Raw genomic sequence first — 23,481 nt, 5'->3', positions numbered from 1 at the left:
GAACTTGACGAAACAGTTTATGCTGAACAACCTCCAGGTTTTGTTAATGAAGAATTTCCTAATCATTGTTATATCTTAGATAAAGCTGTTTATGGGTTAAAACAAGCACCAAAAGCATGGTATGCAACTCTTACCTCTTTTTTAAAACAATCGGAATTTAAACAAGGATTAGTTGATTCCACACTCTTTCGAAAGAAAGTTGCGGATCATCTTATGCTTGTTCAAATATATGTCGATGATATTATTTTTGTCTCGACTGACCCTGGTTTGTCTAGAGATTTCGAAAATCTGATGAAAAGTCAATTTGAGATGAGCATGATGGGAAACATAAACAACTTTCGGGGATTGAACATTCCTCAAAGCAGAGATGGAATTTTTATCAATCAAGAAAAATACACAAAGAATCTACTTGAAAATTTTGGCTTGACGAATAGCACGAAATTACGAGTACCAATGGCGGTTGGAACAAGGCTTTCTCCTTCGTTAGACAAACCAGCTGCTGATCTTACTTTATACAGAAGCATGATAGGTTCATTACTTTACCTTATGGCAAGTCAACCTGACATTATGTTTTCTGTTTTGTAATTGTGCTAGATATCAATCGAATCCCAGAGAACCACATTTAATAGCATTGAAGAATATTTTTCGATATTTTAAAGGCTCGATTTCGTTAGGATTGTGGTATCCTTCGAAAACTGGATTCTTCATACAAGCATTTTCAGATGCTGATTTAGGAGGTTGCAATCTTGATAGAAAAATCACAAGTGGCAGATGTCAACTACTGTATGGGAAGTTAGTACGCTGGCAATCGAAAAAGCAAACATGTGTTTCGATTTCCACAGCATAAGTAGAGTATGTTGATGCTGCAGCTTGCACTTCGCTAATCATATGGACACAAAGCCAACTGCGTGATTATGCAATCAACATGAAGAAAATTCCATTGTATTGTGATTCACAAAGTGTTATACGCATTTGTCACAATCTTGTGCAACCTTCGAAAACCAAGCATATTGCTCTTCGTTATCACTTTATAAAAGATCATGTTGAGGATGGCAATATCGAACTTCACTTTGTGAAAAGCACTGATCAACTTGCTGATATTTTCACAAAGCCATTGGATGAGAAATCATTCGTGAGAATTTTGGGGGGAGTTTTGTACACACCGCTTGATCACAAATTTTCGATTTTGACATTTTGTACACACCACTGGTTACTGTTCACATTCAGCGCTTCGACACACTTCGATTTTGACATTTTGTACACACCGCTTAATCACAAATTTTCGCGAGTTTTGTACATAATTTTTTTTTCTTTCATATCGGAAAAATCCAAAAATACCAAAAATATTTTTTTCTTTTGTTGTTGTTTGTTTAGAATAATCAAAAATAACAAAAAGATTTTATATTTGTTTTGTCTTTCAATTTTCGAAAAATCAAAAAGAACAAAAAGATTTTATATTTGTTTTGTCTTTCAATTTTCGAAAAATCAAAAAGAACAAAAAGATTTTACATTTGTTTCGTCTTTCAATTTTCGAAAAATCAAAAAGAACAAAAAGATTTTATATTTTTTTTCTCATTCAATTTTCGAAAAATCAAAAAGAACAAAAAGATTTTACTTTTGTTTTGTCTTTTAAATTTTGAAAAATCAAAAACTACAAAAATATTTTCTTGTATTTGGTATTTGTATTTCGTTTTCTTGATGTAGCTTTTAGCAAAGATCATCCTTGGTTCATGCTTGCAGTTCTAGGGTCGGGTATTATTTTCAAAAAACTTTGCACTAGTTAGGTTGTCTCTAGAAGCATGTTGCAGCATGTTGACCTAAGCCTCTTTTGAGTCAATGTGTGTTTTCAAAGCCTTAATGAAGTTTTTATCACGGAAATTTCTTCCCAATCAGGCTATCTTCACATTAGTCCTTGAGCTACCTTACTCTTCTTAATTGAGTTAAGAGTTTACTGCTTGGTCCATACATAGCATAGGTACTTACGAATCTTTTACCAAATCTTTTTCATCCTAACGTTCTTACACTTTCACACACAATGACATATGTCCAAGAGATTTTTGGTATAAAACAATCAGTATCTAGACATATCAACAATCTGTGTTTATGATCTAACATCATGAGACCGTGATGAAAGTGAAACCCTAAATGTCGAATCAAATTAAGGAATTGATGGGGAACTTTGTTCCAGACATCACGAAACTTTTGTTTCAGTACCTGATTTCGATACTCAAAATTATATTCTTTCTTGGTTATACTCTTGATCAAATGTTCGAAACCCACGACATTTGTTTCCCAACAAGATTTAGGTCTAATTTTGGTTTCAAGAATATGATTTCCGTTTGAGTATCATCCTCAACCTTCGTTACTTGATACACTTTTCAAAGCTTACTTGTCACTGACTACACTGGTCAAACAGGTAGTTTCGTTTACAACTTTTCATACTTATGTTAAGTATGCATTGTATCGAAGTTTTAAGCCACATTAAAAAGCCACATTAAAAAGAAGCCCTTCGATACTTCTTCACAAGTATTCAATTGTAATTCAGGGAAACCACACAAGCTGTTGATCATCTCTCTTGATGATTAGCGAAGCAATCTTTGCCCGGGATTCAACTGCCTTAATGTCGAAATTTTATTTTCTACATCACAGAATCCAAAATTTTGTTTATTTTGCTTCTTATCTTTTTCTTTGGCACAATGCACTCACGAAATCCTTGAGGTTATGAGTAATACCAACTCAGGCAAACGATTTCGAAAGTCTGGCATATGACTTCGCTTCTAAACCCAAAAGCAAAACAGCCCAAACTCCATTCCGAAGGTTTTGTTGTTATCCATTCGTACAGACGAAAAGACTTTTGAAGTGATGGTTTGGTAACTGTGTGCGTTTCTCGGGAACTGTTCTACTCACTTTTTCTGACATGGCGTATATGACGGCTAGTGGTGCGCGTTTCAAGGGGACACGTGGCTAGGTCATTAAATGAATCGATTGGTATTCAGATCTAGATACATATAAAAAGGGGCTTTGCTTTACATTAACACGTTCCGTTCTGAAAAATTTCTCAGACGATCTTTGCCCTAATTGCTCTCTGTTCTTCAAACTTTTTCAAACCCTAACAATGGCAACAACTTAATCCGGTACCACTGAAGATGTATCTTCTCAACCAATCATGAAGATTCAAAACACAAACTATCAAGTTGAGGGTGTTGTTTCTCTTTATCCAAAAGAACTTCAAATGCTTATCGTTGCTTTGAAGCACTCAGTATTATCAACAACGATGTTCATTTCATATGCAGTACCAATGTCTTGGCTCTCCTTGGCAAGTTCAACAGCAACTTACATCAAGACTATGGAGACTGTTACTTTCAACATGATTAATGATAAGAGGTTTCGTCTGACAAAGAAATTGTTTGTCTAAATTCTTGATATTCCTATTTCTTCACCATTCTACAAGGTTTCGAATGAGCAAGTTCTTCATATGTTTAATGAGATGGGTTATCAACCCCCTCTCACCAAGATTAGTGAGTTCAAGAAGTCTAGTCTGTCGTGTATTTGGAACTTCTTTTTTGGAATTTATCTTCGATGTCTCACAGGTCGAAGTGTTGGTTTAGACAAGGGGAGATTGGAAGTATATGGAATGGTAGCTGGTATTTACTATGATTTACCAGTGGATTATGCGACTCAAATGTGGAAGGAATTCTTGAAGAGTGTGGAGAATATAAATGCTGTTGATGGGATATCTTGTGCAAGATAGTGGAGTCTTATCCTCCAGTTTACATATAACAAAGAAGGGATTTTGGTGCCTACTGATGAACCTATTGCTGAATTCGTGACATATCATTTTCCAAAATATGTGGAAGATGATGAGGAGGTGTTTCCTAGTATAGCTCGAATTCCTGATGCTATGCTTAAGAAGGTAGATCTGGCAAACCCAATTCTAGTGGCTTATTTACAATCTATTAATACTTCTGTGGAAACTGGCATTCTTTTACCCCGTAATAACGAGGGGTCTTCGAAGAAATCAAAGAAGTCCAAGAATGAGGGTGATGGAATTCCTTCGAAAGAATTCCCCAAGAAAATAACTGCTAAGTCACCAAAGAAAGGTTCTGGTGATAAAGCAAAAGTTTCGAAGATAATTGAAAAGCCAGTAGCAGATTCAAAAGGTGTTCCTTCGAAGGAGTTTGTACCTTCGAAATCAGGAGTGCTTAAGAGGTTAAAGAAGTTATCTCACAAGCCAAAGTCATCTTCTAAAGATCAATATCCTTTAGTTCGAAAAGCTTAACTTAATAGGAGAGGTGTTCTTGTTCGTGAAATCCCAGCCCCAGTTTCTCCCTCATCAAGAAAACGAAGAGCTGAAGATGTTGCCAGACACATCTCAAAGAAGAGAAAGAAAAGAAAGCCTGGTCTTATGGAGGATTCAATGGACGAAGAGGTTGTCCCAGAAACACCTTTGGGATTGAATCCACCATCCAAAACATCAACACCAAACACAACTATTGTTATTCCACCCAAAGATTTGGTAACCAAGTCATTTACTGAGGAAGTTCCAACTTCTGGCATCCTAGCACACGTATCTGATACGGATGCAAATGTCATCATGGGTGATGCTGTATCGAATCCTGCTGGTTCTCAATGTATATTTCCTATTATTAGTTCTTCTACTTTCGAAGCCACTACAAATCCTAGTACTTCTTTACAATTGTTTGTTTCGAACGTTCTCACCACTACTTCCTCACTTACCTTCGAAAATATCCTACAACAACCTATCACTACTCTCTTTACATCCCAATCAACTGATCCACCCAAACCCAATTCTGATTATGAAAATGATGGCAGAGGTTTTGGAGGAACATTTGCAGACTTAGAATTTGATCCTGAGGAAGAAAATATTTCGGATCATATGCTAATGTCTGGCAAACAGTTTAAAATAATCAATAGAAAACTCAATTCCATTCTTCAATCACAAGCTGATGTTGAGAGTAAGCATTCAGTATCTGGAATTGAAGTTGACGTGATGCTTAAAGCTCAGGAGCTCCGTCTACATCAGAAATTGGATTTAATAGATAAAAACAATGAGCTCAGAGTCAAGGCTCAAGCTGACTCATTCAATGGTGAAATTAAAGAGATAAGGATCGTGGCAAAAGAACGACATGTTCTTTTTGTTAAAGATGTCAAACTGTGCGGGAGGACGTGTACAAAAAATTGGAAGATATGAAAGTGAGTGTGTCCACAGAGCTCAGTGAGTTGGATAACAAGTATTCTTCTATCCTTGAGAAAGTTGATATTATTGATGTCGGTGTTGCTACGTTTATCACAACACATCAATCTTTTGTTCCCAAGTTTGATGAGAAAGCAACTGCCGATGTTACCAGTTTTGATAAACTTAATACCATGCTTGTCGAATTGAAGGAGCTTATTTCGATGTCTGACTCATCATCTCTCTTAACTCTCAGAAGTTTAATTCTCTCGAAAGGGAGATACAGAGTAAAATGTTTAAAACACTTATCAAATGTAGAGTAAAATGTTTTCTACTCTTGTACATTTGAAATTGGTGAGTTGTGATGTTTTGGATAAAACAAAGACCAACTAAGGCCAATTGTGTGAAGTGTTTGTCTTGATAAGAATCCCCACTAACTCTTGAATATTTGCTTTGTCAAGGAATGGTTCTTGACAAGAGAATCTTATATGTCAAGAGGTCAGTGGGAGTCTTAAAGATCTTGAAAAGTTTCAAGAACTAATCAAGGGTATTGTTTATCACTAGCACACGACTTGAGGTTTATAACCTATCGTGTTGACATATTCTTGTTTCTGTGCCCATTGCAGTTAAAGTTGACTATGCATGTGAGTTCTATGAGTTCTCAGTTGTTTGCATAACTACTTGGAAGCAATGGTAGGCCCTTGTGCTGCCAGGTGGCAAAAAGTTAATATTGAACAAGTTCAGTCCATATGAGTTTGGATTTGTCACTAACCTCCTCGTGTGGTTATGTTTTTGGCAAATTCATATGGATAGGAACACATACACCATAAAATCTAAGTGTCATAAGGTTTCTCTTCGATTCATGAAAATGATGGTGAGGAAACGCTTTCACTAAGAAGATTTTAAGGAGATAGAAATTGTGATATTTGCATTCTCAAATTCAATTATGATTACGGCATCCCTTTTCATAATTCGAATTGTGAGAAATGGCAAAGGTCTAAACATTTGAGACTATGATTACGACATCCCTTTTCATAGTTCTAAAATTGTTTAGACACACATGTGAGTTATCTAAGGAAAGGTGTATCATTTTGGGAATCTTAGATAAAGTCTTATCGAAGCATCTCATATCATAAACCTGAACTTTGGTAATGAAAGTAAATAAAGTATTGATTTCTAGAAGTCCAGCTGATTTCTGGATACATGTCTGTAACATCCCGAAATTCAGGTACAACTATTTAACCCTTCTTTTATTCAAAGTGTCAAGTTTAGCCGTTAAGGGAAATTGGTAGCAAATGAGTACGCTGCGCGTACTCATGCGCTTATTTTGGACGCGGACTCGCCTGAGTACGCTGAGCGTACCCAGGGTTACGCTGGGCGTAATGTGTCCAGATGCAAACCCTAATTTCTGACTTGTGCACTATATATTGGATGCTAAGGCTCATTTCTCAGCCTCCATAGCAGTGAGTAAAACCCTAAGAGAGAACTTTCCATCGTCCTTAGTGAGTGTGTGTGATTTTGGAGCTAAAAGTGCCTTGGGGTGTTAGTGAAGAAGAATGAGAGGAGCTTGTGGAGGCTAGAGCTTGAAGTGCAAGTTTGGATCTGAGATCTACAGAGGAAGGAGATGCGTTTAGAGGTATAAAGTTCAAAACTTTCCCCTTCTTTTGGTTTGTTGTTGCATGGGCCATTTCTAGGGTTAAAAGTCCCAAAGGTGGAGACTTTATGAGTGTAAGGTGCTCCATGGTCCGAGATCTGTCCCCTTTCAGTGATATTTGTGTTTTACATCCATAAAGTTTCCATCTTGGTCGTTGATATGAGGACATGCTAGAGTTTTGAGCTTTCTAGGGCTAGAAATGGAATATTCCGGGTGTTAGTGACTTGTTCAGCCATGCAAAGGCTTAAAGTCATCGACTTTATGGATTAAGAGGCTTAGAAATGGTCAGATCTAGAAGTTGGACGTGAGTCTTAACTGTTTAAGACCTCAAGAGCTGAAGGACTGGAACTGGGAGTTACGCGGGGTGTAATCCCAGTACGCGCATCGTAAGGGGTCGCGCACCCCGTTTCTGTGAAGACGCCGGGTACGCCCAGCGTACATGTTTGGTACGCGCAGCGTAACCCGGAGGGTTGACTTTTGTTGACTTCTAGGGTTTGGTCAACTTTAGGGTCTTTGAGCCATGGAGGGGGTAAAATGGTCTTTTACCCTTCTGAGAGTACTAAGAGGAGGAATAGTCTAGCCTTGAGAGACGTATTGATTTAAAGTGTTTATTTTATATGATTAGGCGGAGGCTAGACCCGATTTTATAGAGTTCGAGCTTTACCGAGTTACCCGAGGTGAGTCTTCTCACTATACTTTATTGATTTAGAGTGTTTACTTTATATGATTAGGCGGAGGCTAGACCTGATTTTACAGAGTTCGAGCTTTACCGAGTTACCCGAGGTGAGTCTTCTCACTATACTTTACCTAGAGTGGTAATTAGAGTTATGTGACAGAGTATTTTGTATGTTTTTGCTTGATGTGATTTCTATGTGATGTATGCTATGCATGTTACAGAGTTTACAGAGTTAGGACCGGAAGGTCCACAGAGTTAGGGCCAGAGGGCCCACAGAGTTATGGGACTAGAGGGTCCCACTGAGACACATTGACCAGAGGGTCAAACAGAGTTATAGCCTCGAGTGGCTAATATGTGTTGTGTGTGGTATTTTGGGGAACTCACTAAGCATTTATGCTTATAGTGTTGTGTTATGTGTTTCAGGTACCAGTGAGGATCGCGGGAAGGCGCCGGCTTGATCAATACACACACGAGAAGTTTTTATATTATGATCTTGGGATGTGATGTTATGATTTGACTATGTGATACAATGGTGTTTTTATAACAATTATGGATGAAAATGTGTTTTATAAAATGTGAAAAATTATTTGAAAATTTGGGTGTTACAATGTCAAAGCTAGTGGGAGAATAAGTGTTATGTTGATAAGAATATAATTATCATGTTAGTGGGAGCATGATTATTATGTTAAGTGTTGCAAGTTAGGAATGTTAATTATAGAAAACAAAAGTTTCAATTTGCAAAGTTGCAGGGTTTGAAAAGTTCTTTTGCTATGATTAAGGGAGAGGAAATTATACCTCATTCCAATTCTAAAAGCTTAAATTGAGATTTTAATCAAATTTAGTCAAGTATATATATGAATGTTATGTTGGAATGGTTCAACATAAGGAAATTCTATATATGGAATATTAATTGCGTTCTCAATATTACGGCATCCCGCTTCATAGTCCGAATTTTGAGAACATGGCTAATAGAAAAAATTATAGCAAAAGACTGGTCTAGGATCATGTCTTTATGTGAGACATTATGAATCGTATCCCATATGCTTCGGGTATAGGATCGATTGCATATGCTATAATATTTCAATGTGTTCTAAATTTTCCAAATGCCTAGGGCATTAAGAGGGAAGAAGGACCAGAACTGTATATGACTAAAATGATGAAGCAATTGTCGATGACAATCTGAGGCTTACCAAAGATTGGTTGCTCATGGAAAGTTGGAAGTATAGTGTTAATTTTGGAAGGACCATATTGACATATTCTGAAAAGAGCAATTGGGAGCATGATTATTATGTTAAGTGTTGCAAGTTAGGAATGTTAATTATAGAAAACAAAAGTTTCAATTTGCAAGGTTGCAGGGTTTGAAAAGTTGTTTTGCTATGATTAAGGGAGAGGAAATTATACCTCATTCCAATTCTAAAAGCTTAAATTGAGATTTTAATCAAATTTAGTCAAGTATATATATGAATGTTATGTTGGAATGGTTCAACATAAGGAAATTCTATATATGGAATATTAATTGCGTTCTCAATATTACGGCATCCCGCTTCATAGTCCGAATTTTGAGAACATGGCTAATAGAAAAAATTATAGCAAAAGACTGGTCTAGGATCATGTCTTTATGTGAGACATTATGAATCGTATCCCATATGCTTCGGGTATAGGATCGATTGCATATGCTATAATATTTCTATGTGTTCTGAATTTTCCAAATGCCTAGGGCATTAAGAGGGAAAAAGGACCAGAACTATATATGACTAAAATGATTAAGCAATTGTCGATGACAATCTGAGGCTTACCAAAGATTGGTTGCTCATGGAAAGTTGGAAGTATAGTGTTAATTTTGGAAGGACCATATTGACATATTCTGAAAAGAGCAATTGTCGAGGACAATCTGAGGCTTACCAAAGATTGGTTGCTCATGTATAGTTGGAAGTATAGTGTTAATTTTGGAAGTACCATATTGACATATTCTGAAAAGAGGCAACTCTTGTTCAGAAGTGATAGTCAAAATGGGAATATGGAAATGTTTCCATAAGTGGAAGTTATTCATTAAATCTGTGTAAGATTAGAAAACTTAATACAAGAAGGATGTTAAAAGGAATGTACTTTGAATGTGAGACTTCGTTTCCACGGAATTGCTCTCCATTGGAATACTTTGTAATGTCTGTAGCCAAGTCTTTGTGACTTTTGTTCATAGTCATTAAAAGAGGATCATTGCATATAAGTTTAGAATCTAACAGATTGGCAAAGAATATTGTATTCTTACATTATTCATAAGGATTTGGAATTGTGAAATGAGCATCATTGAAATGTTTTCAATTGATCTATTCCACAAATAAAGGACCATAGGTAAACATAGTATGCATGCTTGTAGCATGGGACAACAATTGTTTCAGTTCAAGTATTTAGTTGATTGTTTGAAACATTATACAATGAATAATGAGTAATCAATATGGCTTAAAAGTTTTGGGGCCATATAGGATTAATATTATTCCTGTTTTTCACTTTGCATGTTTTGACTTCCCGAATAACTAGGTTATTCAAACCATCCACAGTCGATCATACTTTGGAAGTTGGTATTGAGGCAAGACGGTCATGAATGGGTCTGTAGTATGTCTAGATGTTTTAGACATAGCTGTAGTATTCATGAGTGCTCTTGGAATAAGATTCAAGTATTGGATTAAACCCATGCTCATTTGAATCACTTCGTGGATTTTATCACGAGTGATCATGAGATGATAATATCTTATATTCTTCAAACGGAGACGCGTGAGTTGTAGTTGAGAGTTGGTTTCACATTGACATATGTAAACGCACCAGTAACTTGGATGTTATAAAACATATCGTTGTGTGTAATTTGATGAGTGAGTACAAGAGAGCATTTGGGTCGAAGTTTATCCGTTTCTTTTACCCCATGTGGATAAAAGATATCTATGGGCCCCTCAATGATTTAGTGATGACAACCATAAGTGCTCGGTCGGGCCTGGACTGATTTGATTTGTTCAATTAGTCGGTCGTCATAAATCAGGAATCGGGAAACAACAGATGGACAAAGAGAATTATTTTAATCCATGTCTCAGTCCATATGATATCTTGAATGGAGGAATATATGATCCCTTATCTAATGGACACGTCATTAACTAGGTCAGAGTTCGACAACGGCTTTTAAGAGCTACGATTGCTAGTCGGAATCATGGAGTCATATTTGCAATAATGGTTTTAGACTTATCCAAGTGGGAGACTGTTGGATTAGATGTCTAATACCATAACTATTATTGGTATGTACTCAACTCGAGAGTAGCATGGTCCATTTGGGTAGCATAACATCAGGACAATTTCTTAGGATGGACTTTTGAGAAGAGGTTAAATATGATTTATTAATATATTATAAGTTCTAATATACTAATATGAAATCGTACGATTTAATTGGTATTGATCAAGAATTAGTTTGGAATGAATTTAGTGATCAAAAGAGACTAATTAAATCTATGGGGACTAATTATGGTAATTGGTTATATTTATATGTGTTGGGCTTACGATTCATATTGGATTAAGTTTATGTATGGATACATAAAGAGTTGCGCCACATGAACCATGGATCATAAAACCCATGGGTATGGATTTGGGTTATACCCATGACTATTGGAATCCTACATATAAATATGAGCTCCATAACCTAAAAACGCCACTTCTAGTTCTTGGAGTTCATGAAGGCGTTTTTGGTGCATGGAAATTCTCTCTCAAGAGTCACCTTTGTCCTAGGTGAGTTGTGATTCCATTTGAGGTGCAACACTTGGGGCACTAAGTTCTTAAAGTCCAAAGTCTTCCTAGCATCATTAACAACATCAAGACGTATGTCTAAAACTTGTCTTATTATACATATGTTATTTGTATGCTAGTTGTAGGCTTAAAGCTTTGGAAACCATATGCATGTATAATTAGAGAAAACATAGATCCAAAGCTTTTAGGGTTTATGTGCACCATAGGATGTTGTAGCATACAAAACCCAACACATACTACTTTGATTACTCTGATTACATTCATACTCGACTAAATCGTAACTACACCTAGACATTATAGAAGAATTATTGCATGATAGTTTAGAATCTAACAATTCCTAGCAGTGACAAGAATTTGAAATTCTTACACTTGCAATAAAGATTTGGAATTGTGAAATGAGCATCATTGAAATGTTTTTCAATTGATCTATTTCACAAAGTCAGGACGATAGACAAACATAGTGTGCGTGCCTGGACCATGGCATAGGTATTGTTTTAATACAAGTATTAAGTTGATAAATCGAAACATTATACTATGAATAATGAGTAATCAATACGGTTCTAAAATTTTTTGGGACCATATAAGATTAGTATTATTCTTGTGTTTCACTTTGCATGTTTTGATTTCCCGAATAACTAGGTTATTCAAACCATCCACCATCGATCATACTTTGGAATTAGGTATTAAGGCAAGACTGTCATGAATGGGTCTGTAGTTTGTCTAGGACGAGGTGGCTGCAGTGTTCATGAGTACTCTTGGAATAGGATTCAAGTATTAGATTCAACCCACGCTCATCTGAATCACTTCATGGATTTTATCATGAGTGATTGTGAGACGATAATATCTTATATTTTTGAAACGGAGACATGTGAGTTGTAGTTGCGAGTCGGTTGCAGATTGACGTATGTAAACGCACCAGTAACTTGGTGTTATAAAACATATTGTTGTGTGTGATTTGATGAGTAAGTACAAGCAAGCATTTGAGTCGAAGTGTATATGTTCCTTTTACCCCATGTGGATAAAAGCGATATATGTGGGCCCCCCGATGATTTAGTGATGACACCCCTAAGTGCTTGGCCAAGCCGAGATTGATTTGATTTGTTCAATTAGACGGTCGTCGTAAATCGGAAATCGGGAAACAACAGATGGACAGAGAGAATGACTATAATCCATGTCTCAGTCCATATGATATCTAGAATGGAGGAATATATGATCCCTTATCTAATGGACGCATCATTGACTAGGTCAGAGTTCGACAATGACTTTTAAGAGCTACAATTGCTAGTCGGGTTGTGGAGTCGTACTTGCAATAATAGTTATTAGACTTATCCAAATGGGAGACTATTGGATTATGTGTCTAAGCTCATAACTATAATTGGTATGTACTTGACCCAAGAGTAGCATGGTCCCTTTGGGTTGCATGGCACCGGAACAATTTGTAAGGATGGACTTTTGAGAAGAGGATATTTATGATTTATTAGTATATTATAAGTTCTAATATATTAATATGAAATCATATTATTTAATTAGTATTGATCAAGAATTAATTTTGAATTAATTTTGTGATCAAAGGAGACTAATTAAATATCTAGGGATTGATTGTGTAAATCATTCATTCTTATAAAGTGGGCTTATGATCCATAGTTCTTTATGTTGGGCTAAACCCATGTGGTGACCGATGGATACTCCATGGAGGTTAAAACCCATGGAGCCTAAGGAATATGGAAAGTCATGCACATTAGGGTTTACATGGTGTAACCCTAGTTGTGTCACACTATATAATAAACCTCATGGCTACCAAAATCGGCCCTTAAGTGAGATACAAGAGGGCTAGCCGATTTTGAGTCTGCAAGAAAATCTCTTCTCAAGTCCTCCATTGTTGGTGGTGTTGTGTGACTCCATTTGAGGTGCAACAATTGGGGCACTAAGTTCTTAAAGGCCAAACTCAAGAAGTTCTACAAGCTACAACAAAGAGGTAACTCTACAACTCCCTTTTATGTTGATTATATCATTGTGTATGCTAGTTGTAGGCTTAAATCTATGGAAACAATATTGCATGTATAATTAGAGAAAACATAGATCCAAAGCTTTTAGGGTTGTATGTACACCGTTAGATGTTGTAGTATATAAAACCCATCAGTTCCTACAACATAGCTTGGAGGTCACCACTTCTTGGTGGGGGTTGACTTGGTTAACCATTGATTTTTGTTGACTATTGACCAGTTTGACCTTGGGTCAAACTTGAAGGATTTTAGTTACTGATTAAGGATCTATCTTGTTTTGGTGTTAGTCGGTTTGCATGAGCAATCAATGCAAGGAGTGAGCGTTTTGCTATGTTTATTGGTTCTTCGATTCAAGTGAATTTTCTCACTATATTACCTATGTCATAGTAGGGTGCATGCTAGACTAGCTAATTCTGATTTTTTGATGGTTGTTATGTGAATTTACCGAGTTGCTGATAACTCCAAGACTACTGACATAGGGGTAGCGACTGTTGGTTAGAATACCAGGAGGTCGCTAATCGTCTAGTTGAGTGCTCTAGGATTGTATGTAGTCATGTAGGATAGCCTGAAGACTCTAGATCTAGGATTTCTTTCAAGTTCCTTATTTGGTTGTGGCTCTAGAGTGGGATCACCTATTCGACTGTCTATCTCACCCCTGGTTACATATTATTATGCATTCTTTAGTGGTATCATGGGAAGGAAAAGCCGTAACTATACACACTCATCAGTAGCATTGGAGATTCCATATTATTTATATCACTCTGATTTTCAAACATCTGTATTTTCAAACAAATAGGTTTTCTTAACTTGGGTTTTATTTAAAATGGTGTTTTACCTTATTTAAAAAAAGAAAATTTTGTTTGTGAAAATAGGACGTTCTATTAAGTTTCAAAATGGATGTTGATTTAGATTTATATTTTAGATATAATTTAAAAATAATCTCTAAATATTTTTTAAGTGTATTTGAGATTTTAAAAGTTTTTGGATTTAATATCATATTCAAATTAATAAATTAATGTATTAAACTGATAATTTAAAATTTTTGCAATTAATATAATAATATTTTATATTTAATTACATATATAAATTAATAAATTAAATATTTTTGGTCAAAAGTTGAAAACTTAAGATCTTTAAATGTATAAGATAAAAAGATATTTTTTATAATATAGTATAAATCGAAAAATAAATTATAAAAGAATATACTATAAATCGAAAAATAAATTATGAAAGAATAAAGAAATATTGGATAAATAGGCCAAAATTAGTTTGCTATATGTAATTAGCTTATGATTAGAATATGGTTCAAATGAAGTTATGATGACTAAATTGTAGGAAATTAAGTAATCTAAAACATATAAATGGGTATTTTACTAATAATAACCATCCAAAATTACTTTTGAAACATGTCCATTTTTTTCGGAATAACGTATTTCGGAGTAGTTACGGTCATTCTGAACTTCGGTTTGTTTGAAGGTATCAGGTCTGAAATCTGACAATCATATGTTCCATACTGACACATGTACATTCCGAAATAGGATATTCTAGAGTATTTATGTTTATTCCGGAATTGGTGGTGGTTTGTAGGATTCGGGGGACGGAATCGGACACATGTACGTTACGGACTGGAAAAGTGTATTCCAGACTTCTATTTCAGAGATGTAAAATTAGGTTACATGTGTGTTATTTGTTCATCTGCAAGCTACATGCAATATATTTCTCTCTTTGTTCCCCAATTCGCCCGTAATCAACGTTCTTTGATAGTTTTTGTAATATAAAAGAATGAGTTTTGTTACGGCTAAGATCCTCAATCCTATCTAGGATCCCATATCTCAAAGATATCTAAGGATCCTTAAACCTGTCCAGGATCCCAGATCTTAAACGAGTCTTAGGATCCCGAACATACATAAGGATCCTGAACATCGCTATTATTATTTCCAAACAAGTTTGATGGCTATGTTTCTTGTTTATTTCTCACATGTGTAGAAACGGTCAACATAAGACCCATTCACAACAAATAATCACTTCAACTAGGCTTAAAACCCGGGAATACCAAGTCAAAGCACGTTGTAAAAACCAGTTCAGCATAATCCCATAAATATTGGACTTTTAGCTACTTAACCTAGACTATATATACACATGTAAAACACACACAACGAACACAATCTTTTGACACCTTGCAGATCTAGAGCAGGGAAGCACTTCTAATCGTATTTATATCATCATTGTCACACCCCCAAACCGAGATGGCGGAAACATTCGGGGGCAGAGGACGTCATGTACAGTATCGTAAGAATGCATAAAAGTAAAAGAAGCAACAACATCCATTTCATTAATAGAATAGTTAATACATGTGTGTTCTGAGTATAGTTGTATGACACCAAAAATGAATGTATCAAAATAAAAGACGAGTCTTGAACATGCTCCGTCTTCTTAAAAACCTGGTCCAGTGTACCTGTCTACTGGTTCCCTGAGAATACAAGTTATTTTGAAAGAGAGTATCAACATTTAAGTTGGTGAGTTCATAAGTATTTTATGCCAAAGGTTTGTATTTGTTTCATGAAATGTTTGTGTTTGTTTAGTAAAATGTTTGTATACTTCCCAGAAAATCCTATATTTTCTTCTGAAAGTGAAATGTAGTCTTGTACCCAAGACCCGACTGTTTTGTATGTTTGTTCTCTTGTAAAATATATGTTTGTACTTGAATTAGTATAAAATGAAAATTTTCCATATTTATAAGATAAGCTACTGATGCATTAACTAACTTTTAACCAAAATGGTTAATTTAGGTTAAATGTGATTAGGTTATAACCATGCTTGATTGACTAGTATAAAACACGACGTTCTTCAGGCATCGAAAATGGTACGACATTTGTCACCTGTAGACCTACAGGTCCCACTGTAGCTAGCAGCAAGGTGTGGGATGGTCAATCCCGTATAGATCTATACACAAACTCACGCTCTCCCTCCAGGAGACTCTGGTTATAAAACATGATATAGCAAATATATTGCTATATCATGAAATAGTATCTCACATTTTAGTTATCTTGTTCTTGTTATAGTATGTATGTTCCTTCTTGTTCTTGTAGATGAGTAGTATTCTTTGTAATAAATAGTAATATTATGTATGTGTTGACTCATGTATGTTTCTCTGATCTAGAAATAATATGTAGTGATCCTCTAAACTATACCTATTATAGTTTACTAGTATGTTTGTTTGAACTGTTACTGACTTGTAGAAAAGACTCAATTGTTCAACATAAGGAACTGAGTTAAGTATGTTCCATAAAAATGGGGTTTAATACTCATGTAGGTATTCAATAATTATATCTATGATTTAGCCGACAGTCGGACTAGTGATCGTACCTTAAGCCCACAACCAAACAAGGAACAGGAGTTACGGTATGTAGCAATAGTCCTAAGTCCGTTAAAGCATACTTATACATAAATAGATACACGAATATGATTTTGATAAAAACAGAACTTTAAGAACAGTTTAAAAATGGTTTTAATAAGTGTTTGAGTATAAGAAACCCTTTTTTTTTTATGTTTTCACATGTAAGTGGTTAACACAATTATATTGTGTTCTACTTGTATTCTCCCCCTAAAAAGCATTTAAAAGCATTTAAAGTTGTAATTTGTAGGGGTGTGAACTCACCTTATGTGGGTGATTCAATTGGAGATTTGATATAGGAAGATAAGTTTCACGGGTGAAGTCCCGAAGAACAAATGAGTCCTATTTAGCATATTAAGACATATATATATATATATGTATACATTTAGTGACCATAATCATAAATATAGCAAGGAAACGGATTGAGTTGCAAGCTTAGCTTACAAAAGAGGGTGCTAGAGTCGAAAAGGGGAGGCTGGAAGGGGTTCACGGCCCACATTCTAGTGTGTGTCCTTGGTGAAATGATGATGATGCCAGTGTTCACGGCCCAAGAACAACTTGATGTTCTTGAGTTTACGACCCAAGGATCTTGAAGAATGAAGAACACTTGAATATCCTTAGCAATATCTTACGAAGATTCAAAGGAAAAGGATGATATTTGAGAGGAATGAGGGTTTTTGTTCGAAGATCTTGAGAGAGAAGGTTTGAGTTTACGGTCAGAAGTGAAGAAGTGAGGTAAAATCTGTCAACACTTATATAAATAGGGGGAAGTTAACGGCCCAAACTGAGGGTTTACGGCCCGAAGGCTTGTTCACGACCCGAAGGCTTGTTCACGACCCGAAGGCTCGTTCACGGCCCATACAAGGTTTGCGGTCCTCGGTTCCAAAGGTTATCCCTCCAAAACGCACAACACTTAATAATGCTAGGTTTATACACCTATAAATTCATTACCCTAACTATATTAAGATAATAAAAGAAATAAGTTTGACCTTTGATTGATATGTTTGACTTTAGTTGACCAATTTTGACTTTTTACAAGATAGAAATTTTGGGTTGTCACATCATCCCCCCGTTAAAGGGAATTTTGTCCCGAAATTAGGATTAAGAAAATACACATGGACTAAGGGAAAAGATGAGGATACTTATGTTTCATTTTATCCTCCCGCTCCCAAGTGAATTCGGGTCCCCGCTTTGCATTCCAGCAAACCTTCACTATCGGAATACGGCTTTGCTTAGTTTGTTTGACTTCCCTATCCATGATTTCTACGGGTTCTTCCATGAAGTTGAGGCTCTCATTGATCTCGATTTCACCGACTTGGATAACAAGAGTCTCATCAGATAGGCACTTCTTTAGGTTTGAGACGTGGAAGGTAGGGTGTACGTTGCTAAGTTCTTGAGGTAGTTTGAGTTTGTAAGCTATTGGACCGATTCTTTCGAGAATCTCGAATGGCCCAATGTACCTTGGATTTAGCTTACCACGCTTTCCGAAGAGTATCAAGCCCTTCCAGGGTGAGACCTTTAATAGAACAAGGTCCCCAACCTGAAATTCCAAAGGTTTCCGTCTTTTGTCAGCGTAGCTTTTCTGTCGGTCTCTAGAGGCTTTCAATCGTTTGCGAATCTGAACGATCTTCTCTGTCGTTACCTGAATGATTTTCGGACCCGTGAGAGTGCCGTCAGGAACTTGTCCTTTAGCTAGTTACGTGTCACCCACCTCAGCCCAACACAGAGGGGATCTGCACTTCTGGCCATAGAGGGCTTCAAATGGAGCAACCTTGATACTAGAATGGTAGCTTTTGTTGTATGAAAACTCGACCAATGGCAAATGGATATCCCATGCTTTACCAAAGTCGATCACACAAGCTCTCAGCATGTCTTCCAACGTTTTTATCATCCTCTCACTCTGTCCATCAGTTTGTCGGTGGTAGGCTGTACTCATGTCCATCCTAGTTCCCACGGCCTTTTGTAGCGACTGTCTCTATCAGAGATGATAGATATGGGAACATCATGCAGTTGTACAATCTCCCTAATGTATGTTCTTGTCAGTTTCTTCATCTTGTCGGTTTCTTTGATTGGCAGGAAGTGTGCAGACTTAGTTAATCTGTCTACGATCACCCAAATGGTATCGAGACCACCCGTTGTCTTGGGCAACTTGGTTATGAAGTCCATTGTAATCCGCTCCCACTTCCACTCAGGTGTCTCCAGTTGTTGTAGTAAACCTGGGGGCTTTTGATATTCTACTTTAACTTTGGTGCAAGTTAGATACTTGCCTACAAAGGTAGCAATATCAGCTTTCATGTTAGGCCACCAATATAACTTCTTCAGATCCAGATACATCTTATCTGAGCCTGGATGAACGGAGTATCGAGTATTGTGCGCTTCGTTCATGACAAAGTCTCTGAAACCACCGAGCTTCGGGGTCCAGATCCGATCCATGAGGTATAAGACTCCATCACCCTTGACTTCTAAGTTCTTATCCATTCCCCTTAGGGCTTCACATGCCCCATTTTAAGGTTTCAAGGCTTCCTGCTGAGCGTCCTTAATCTGCGTGGACAGATGTGAATGGATTGTCATAGTCAATGCCTTGACTCTACGACCTGCGTATTCTTTCCGACTTAGGGCGTCAGCTACTACGTTGGCTTTACCGGGATGATAACGAATTTTGCATTCGTAGTCATTTAGTAGCTCGACCCATCGTCGTTGTCTCATGTTGAGCTCCTTCTGGTCGAATATATGTTGAAGGCTTTTGTGGTCTGTAAAGATAGTGCTTTTTGTACAGGTAGTGTCTCCAGATCTTTAGAGAAAATACCACTACTCCTAACTCAAGATCATGTGTAGTGTAGTTGACTCCGTGTGTCTTAAGATTTCTTGAGGCACAGGCGATAACCTTTCCTCGTTGCATAAGAACACACCCAAGCCCTTGGTCGTATGCATAATAGTAAACCACGAAATCTTCTATCCCTTATGGGAGGGATAATATCAGTGCGGTGCATAAGGCTTGCTTCAGCGTTTGGAACACCTTCTCTTGTTTCTCTTCCTAGTCAAAGGTCACACCTTTCTGGGTCAATGTGGTAAGTGGTTTCGCAATCTTTGAAAAGTCCTGAATAAACCTGCGATAGTAGCCAGCAAGGCCAAGAAATTGACTAATTTCTGTAGGCGTCTTTGGTGTTGACCAGTTCTCAATGGCCTTTATTTTGGAAGGGTCCACGTGTATTCCCTCTTCGCTAACCACGTGACCCAAGAATTCGACTCTTCGAATCCAAAATTCGCATTTAGAGAATATCGCATAAAGCTTCTCTGCTCGTAGTGTTTCTATGATCTGTCGTAGGTGTTGACTATGTTCCTCCTTACTGTGAGAATAGATGAGTATGTCTTCAATGAACACGATTACGAACTTATCTAAGTAAGGGCGTCACACCTGGTTCATTAAGTCCATGAACACTGCAGGCGCATTGGTTAATCTGGAGGGCATCACTACAAACTCGTAGTGTCCATAACGAGTTTGGAAGGCTGTTTTGGGAACATCTTCCTCTAAAACTCGTAACTAGTGATACCCGGATCTTAAGTCAATCTTTGAAAATTAGTTCTCTCCTTGAAGTTGGTCGAACAAGTTGTCTATCCGGGGTAGAGGGTATCGGTTCTTAACGGTAAGTTTGTTTTAGATCGCGATAGTCGATGCACATACGAAACGATCCGTCTTTCTTCTTTATGAACAAGACCGGTGCTCCCCAGGGTGAGAAACTTGATCTAATAAATCCCTTGCTTATCAGTTCGTTCAGATGACTGGATAGTTCCTGCATCTCAGTTGGTGCTAGTCGATTAGGCGATTTGGCTACAGGGGTAGCTCCTTGAATTAACTCGATTCTGAACTCGACTTCAGGTTGTGGTGGTAATCCTGACAGTTCTTCGGGAAAGATGTCGGGAAAGTTGCGTACTTCTGGGATGTTCTTTATGTCTTTCACCTCTTGGCTCATATCAACCACGGGAGCAAGGAATGCATGATATTACTTTCGTAAGTACTTCTGGGCTTGTATACTTGAGATGATTCAAAGGCTCGTGCCTGGTTTGTTGCCATAGATAACTAAGGTTTCGCTACTCGGTAGATTAAGACGAACGGCTTTCTCAAAACACATTATGTCAGCACGATGAAGACTCAATCAATCCACGCCGATAATGACGTCGAAGCTTTTAATTGAGACATGCATGAGGTCAATTTGAAATGAATAGCTATCTAGAGAGAGGTCGCATCCTATGTATATGTCGTTACTGCTCTCGGTCTTCCCGTTAGCCATTTCTTCGGTGAACGTTTCTTTTAGTGCTCATGGTGGTTGTTTAAGTAAGTGTGCAAATTTTTTGTTCACGAAACTCCTCTCCGCTCCACTATCAAATAGTATGCATGCATAAGAGTTATTGAGGAGAAACGTACCCGTGACCACCGTAGGGTCTGCCACAGCCTCATCATGGCCTATCGCTAGTACTCTCCCTGCTTTCGGGCAGCTCCTCTTGTAGTGTCCAACCTCACCACACCCGTAGAAGGCTTGGCCTGCTCTAGCACCAGGGACCTGGGTGATTGGCCTTGTCGAAGCCTTACAGAAACGAGTTGTGTGCCCTTTCCTTTTGCAGTTAGCACACTGTGTCTCCCGACATGGGCCGTTGTGGGGGAAGTTGCACTTGCTTCACTTTGGCAAGCTCCCAGCGTACTGCTTTGTCGGCGTAGGGGCAGCAGGGGTTGTTGCGGCATGAGCAGCCACCATTTGCTATTTCTTGGCGGAGTTCTATGCCAATTTGTTCTTCTTTCCATCCCAAAACTTCCTCTTGTTGTCGTTTGTTTTGGCCGGTTCCGGGACAGCAGGGGTTGTTGCCGATGTGTGGACTCCATGGTCAATGAGTCGTTGTGCCAATCGTTTGGCACTATCGAATGTATCGGGGTTTGAAGGCAATACATTCCCCTGAAAGGGAGGTACCAGTCCCCGAATGTACCTCTCAATCTTCTTGGCCTTAGTGGGGACCATCCCTGGACACAGAGCCACCAGGTCACTAAACCTAGTTGTGTAGGCTACTATGTCAGAGCCTTTCATGGTCAGACTCCAAAGCTCCTGTTCGAGCTTCTCGACTTCGCCCCTCGGGCAGTATTCTCCTATCCTCAGCTCCTTCAGAGCTTCCTAGCCTATCGAGTTAGCCACTATCAGAGTAAGTGATTTGACATGGCTATTCCACCATGTGAGGGCCCTGTCTGAGAAGGTGCATACAACAAATTTTACTTTGCTTCCTTCTAGGCAGGAGCATATCTCGAAAGTGGACCCCGTCTTCTCGAACCATTGCGAGAGGGAAATGATTCTACCACTACAATTAAAGGATTTGGGTTTGCAGTTGGTGAAGTCTTTGTATGAACACTCCCTCGGGTGTCCATGGCTATCACCTTGGGTAGAGCTAACACCCGTTCCACCTCCGCTAGTCCTGCTAATGTTGACCTGAGCTAAGGCTGTCGTTACAGTCGCGGTCACTGCAGCTTGAAAAACTATAGGATCGAATTGTGGAGGAGGTGGTTGGTGAGTTGGAGTTATTGGGGTAGTACGTCTATTTGATCTACGAGGAGGCATCTTTCAACTATACGTTTACAAAGATGAAGATAATTGTAAGTATTCAACAGTGAAAATAATGTTAGTGATCCATGAACTAAGTCACCATAGTTCAACATGTAATTGTTTGAGTGTTTTCAATAGAGAGTTACCACTAGAAAGATGAAGGTATTTGAATAAATATTTTCCAAGAGGATTGGATTCCTTTCAATATCATTGGTATTATAGATATATAGAGTTCAAGAAAATTTGACCTTGCAAAAGGTCTACAATATACCAATATAGAGAAAATTTTGACAGCATAAAGACCTAAAGAAACTGAAAGTTCAAGGTCTAAACATAAACATGAAAATAATACTAGATTCTAAAAGTAGACATAAGCTATATCCAAAAGAGTGAGTAGAGTAAGCTCTACTCGCGAGGAGCGTTGTTCTGGTTGGTGCTAGATTTTGCCCTGGAGTCAGCCAGTTGTTGTTCTGTTTCCCACACACGCCTTTGCAATGCCACTTGGTTCTGTCGAAAATCCCTAACTTCGGATTGGCAGGCATTCAGTTCTATCAGTAGTGCATCAGTGTGAGTCCTGGTTAACTCCTGGTCATCAGTCAGGTGGTGGAGATGAACTGTGTTGACTCCTGAGTTAGCCCTTATTTCCATGACTTTGTTGATGGTTGTCCTTCCTTGCTCAGCATTACGAGCAACACGACGAACTAAGATAGGGAGGGCTCTGTCAACCGATCCTCCCTCGCTCAAGTTGTAGAAGCTTCGGTCTCCATTATAGGGAGGTGGTTGTCCCTGTTCATGGCTCCACCTTCCCAATTTCACTGCCCACAGAGGCGTCGGGCCTTGAAATCCTGGTCGACGGTTAGGATTTTGGGCAACTTAAGGTGGATTATAGACCTCGCATTCTGAGTCACAGTCTTCCTGCTCATCCTCTTCGTTCTCTTCTTTGGAACTCTCTTCGGGGTCTTCTTCTACTGGGACCATCGGGTTCTCTTCTTCGGATTCAGCTTCAAGCCATCCACCGTTCCCTTGATCGGGAAAGTACAGGTCGCCAGGTAGATGGAATCCAACCATGTTATCTAAGCGAGAAAGAGGTGTGAGAGACGTATAATAGACGTATCACTATAGATAATTATAGAATGATCCTTGCCAGTTACTTCAATACGTGCATAATGCATACCAGTTATATATCACCAAGATAGAA

This window comes from Lactuca virosa, chromosome 8, assembly GCF_052849685.1.
Source record: "Lactuca virosa cultivar CGN04683 chromosome 8, Lactuca_virosa_CGN04683_v6, whole genome shotgun sequence".
Classification (NCBI taxonomy): domain Eukaryota; kingdom Viridiplantae; phylum Streptophyta; class Magnoliopsida; order Asterales; family Asteraceae; genus Lactuca; species Lactuca virosa.
The sequence above is the reverse complement of the archived record's forward strand: the minus strand, read 5'-3'. Positions refer to the sequence as shown.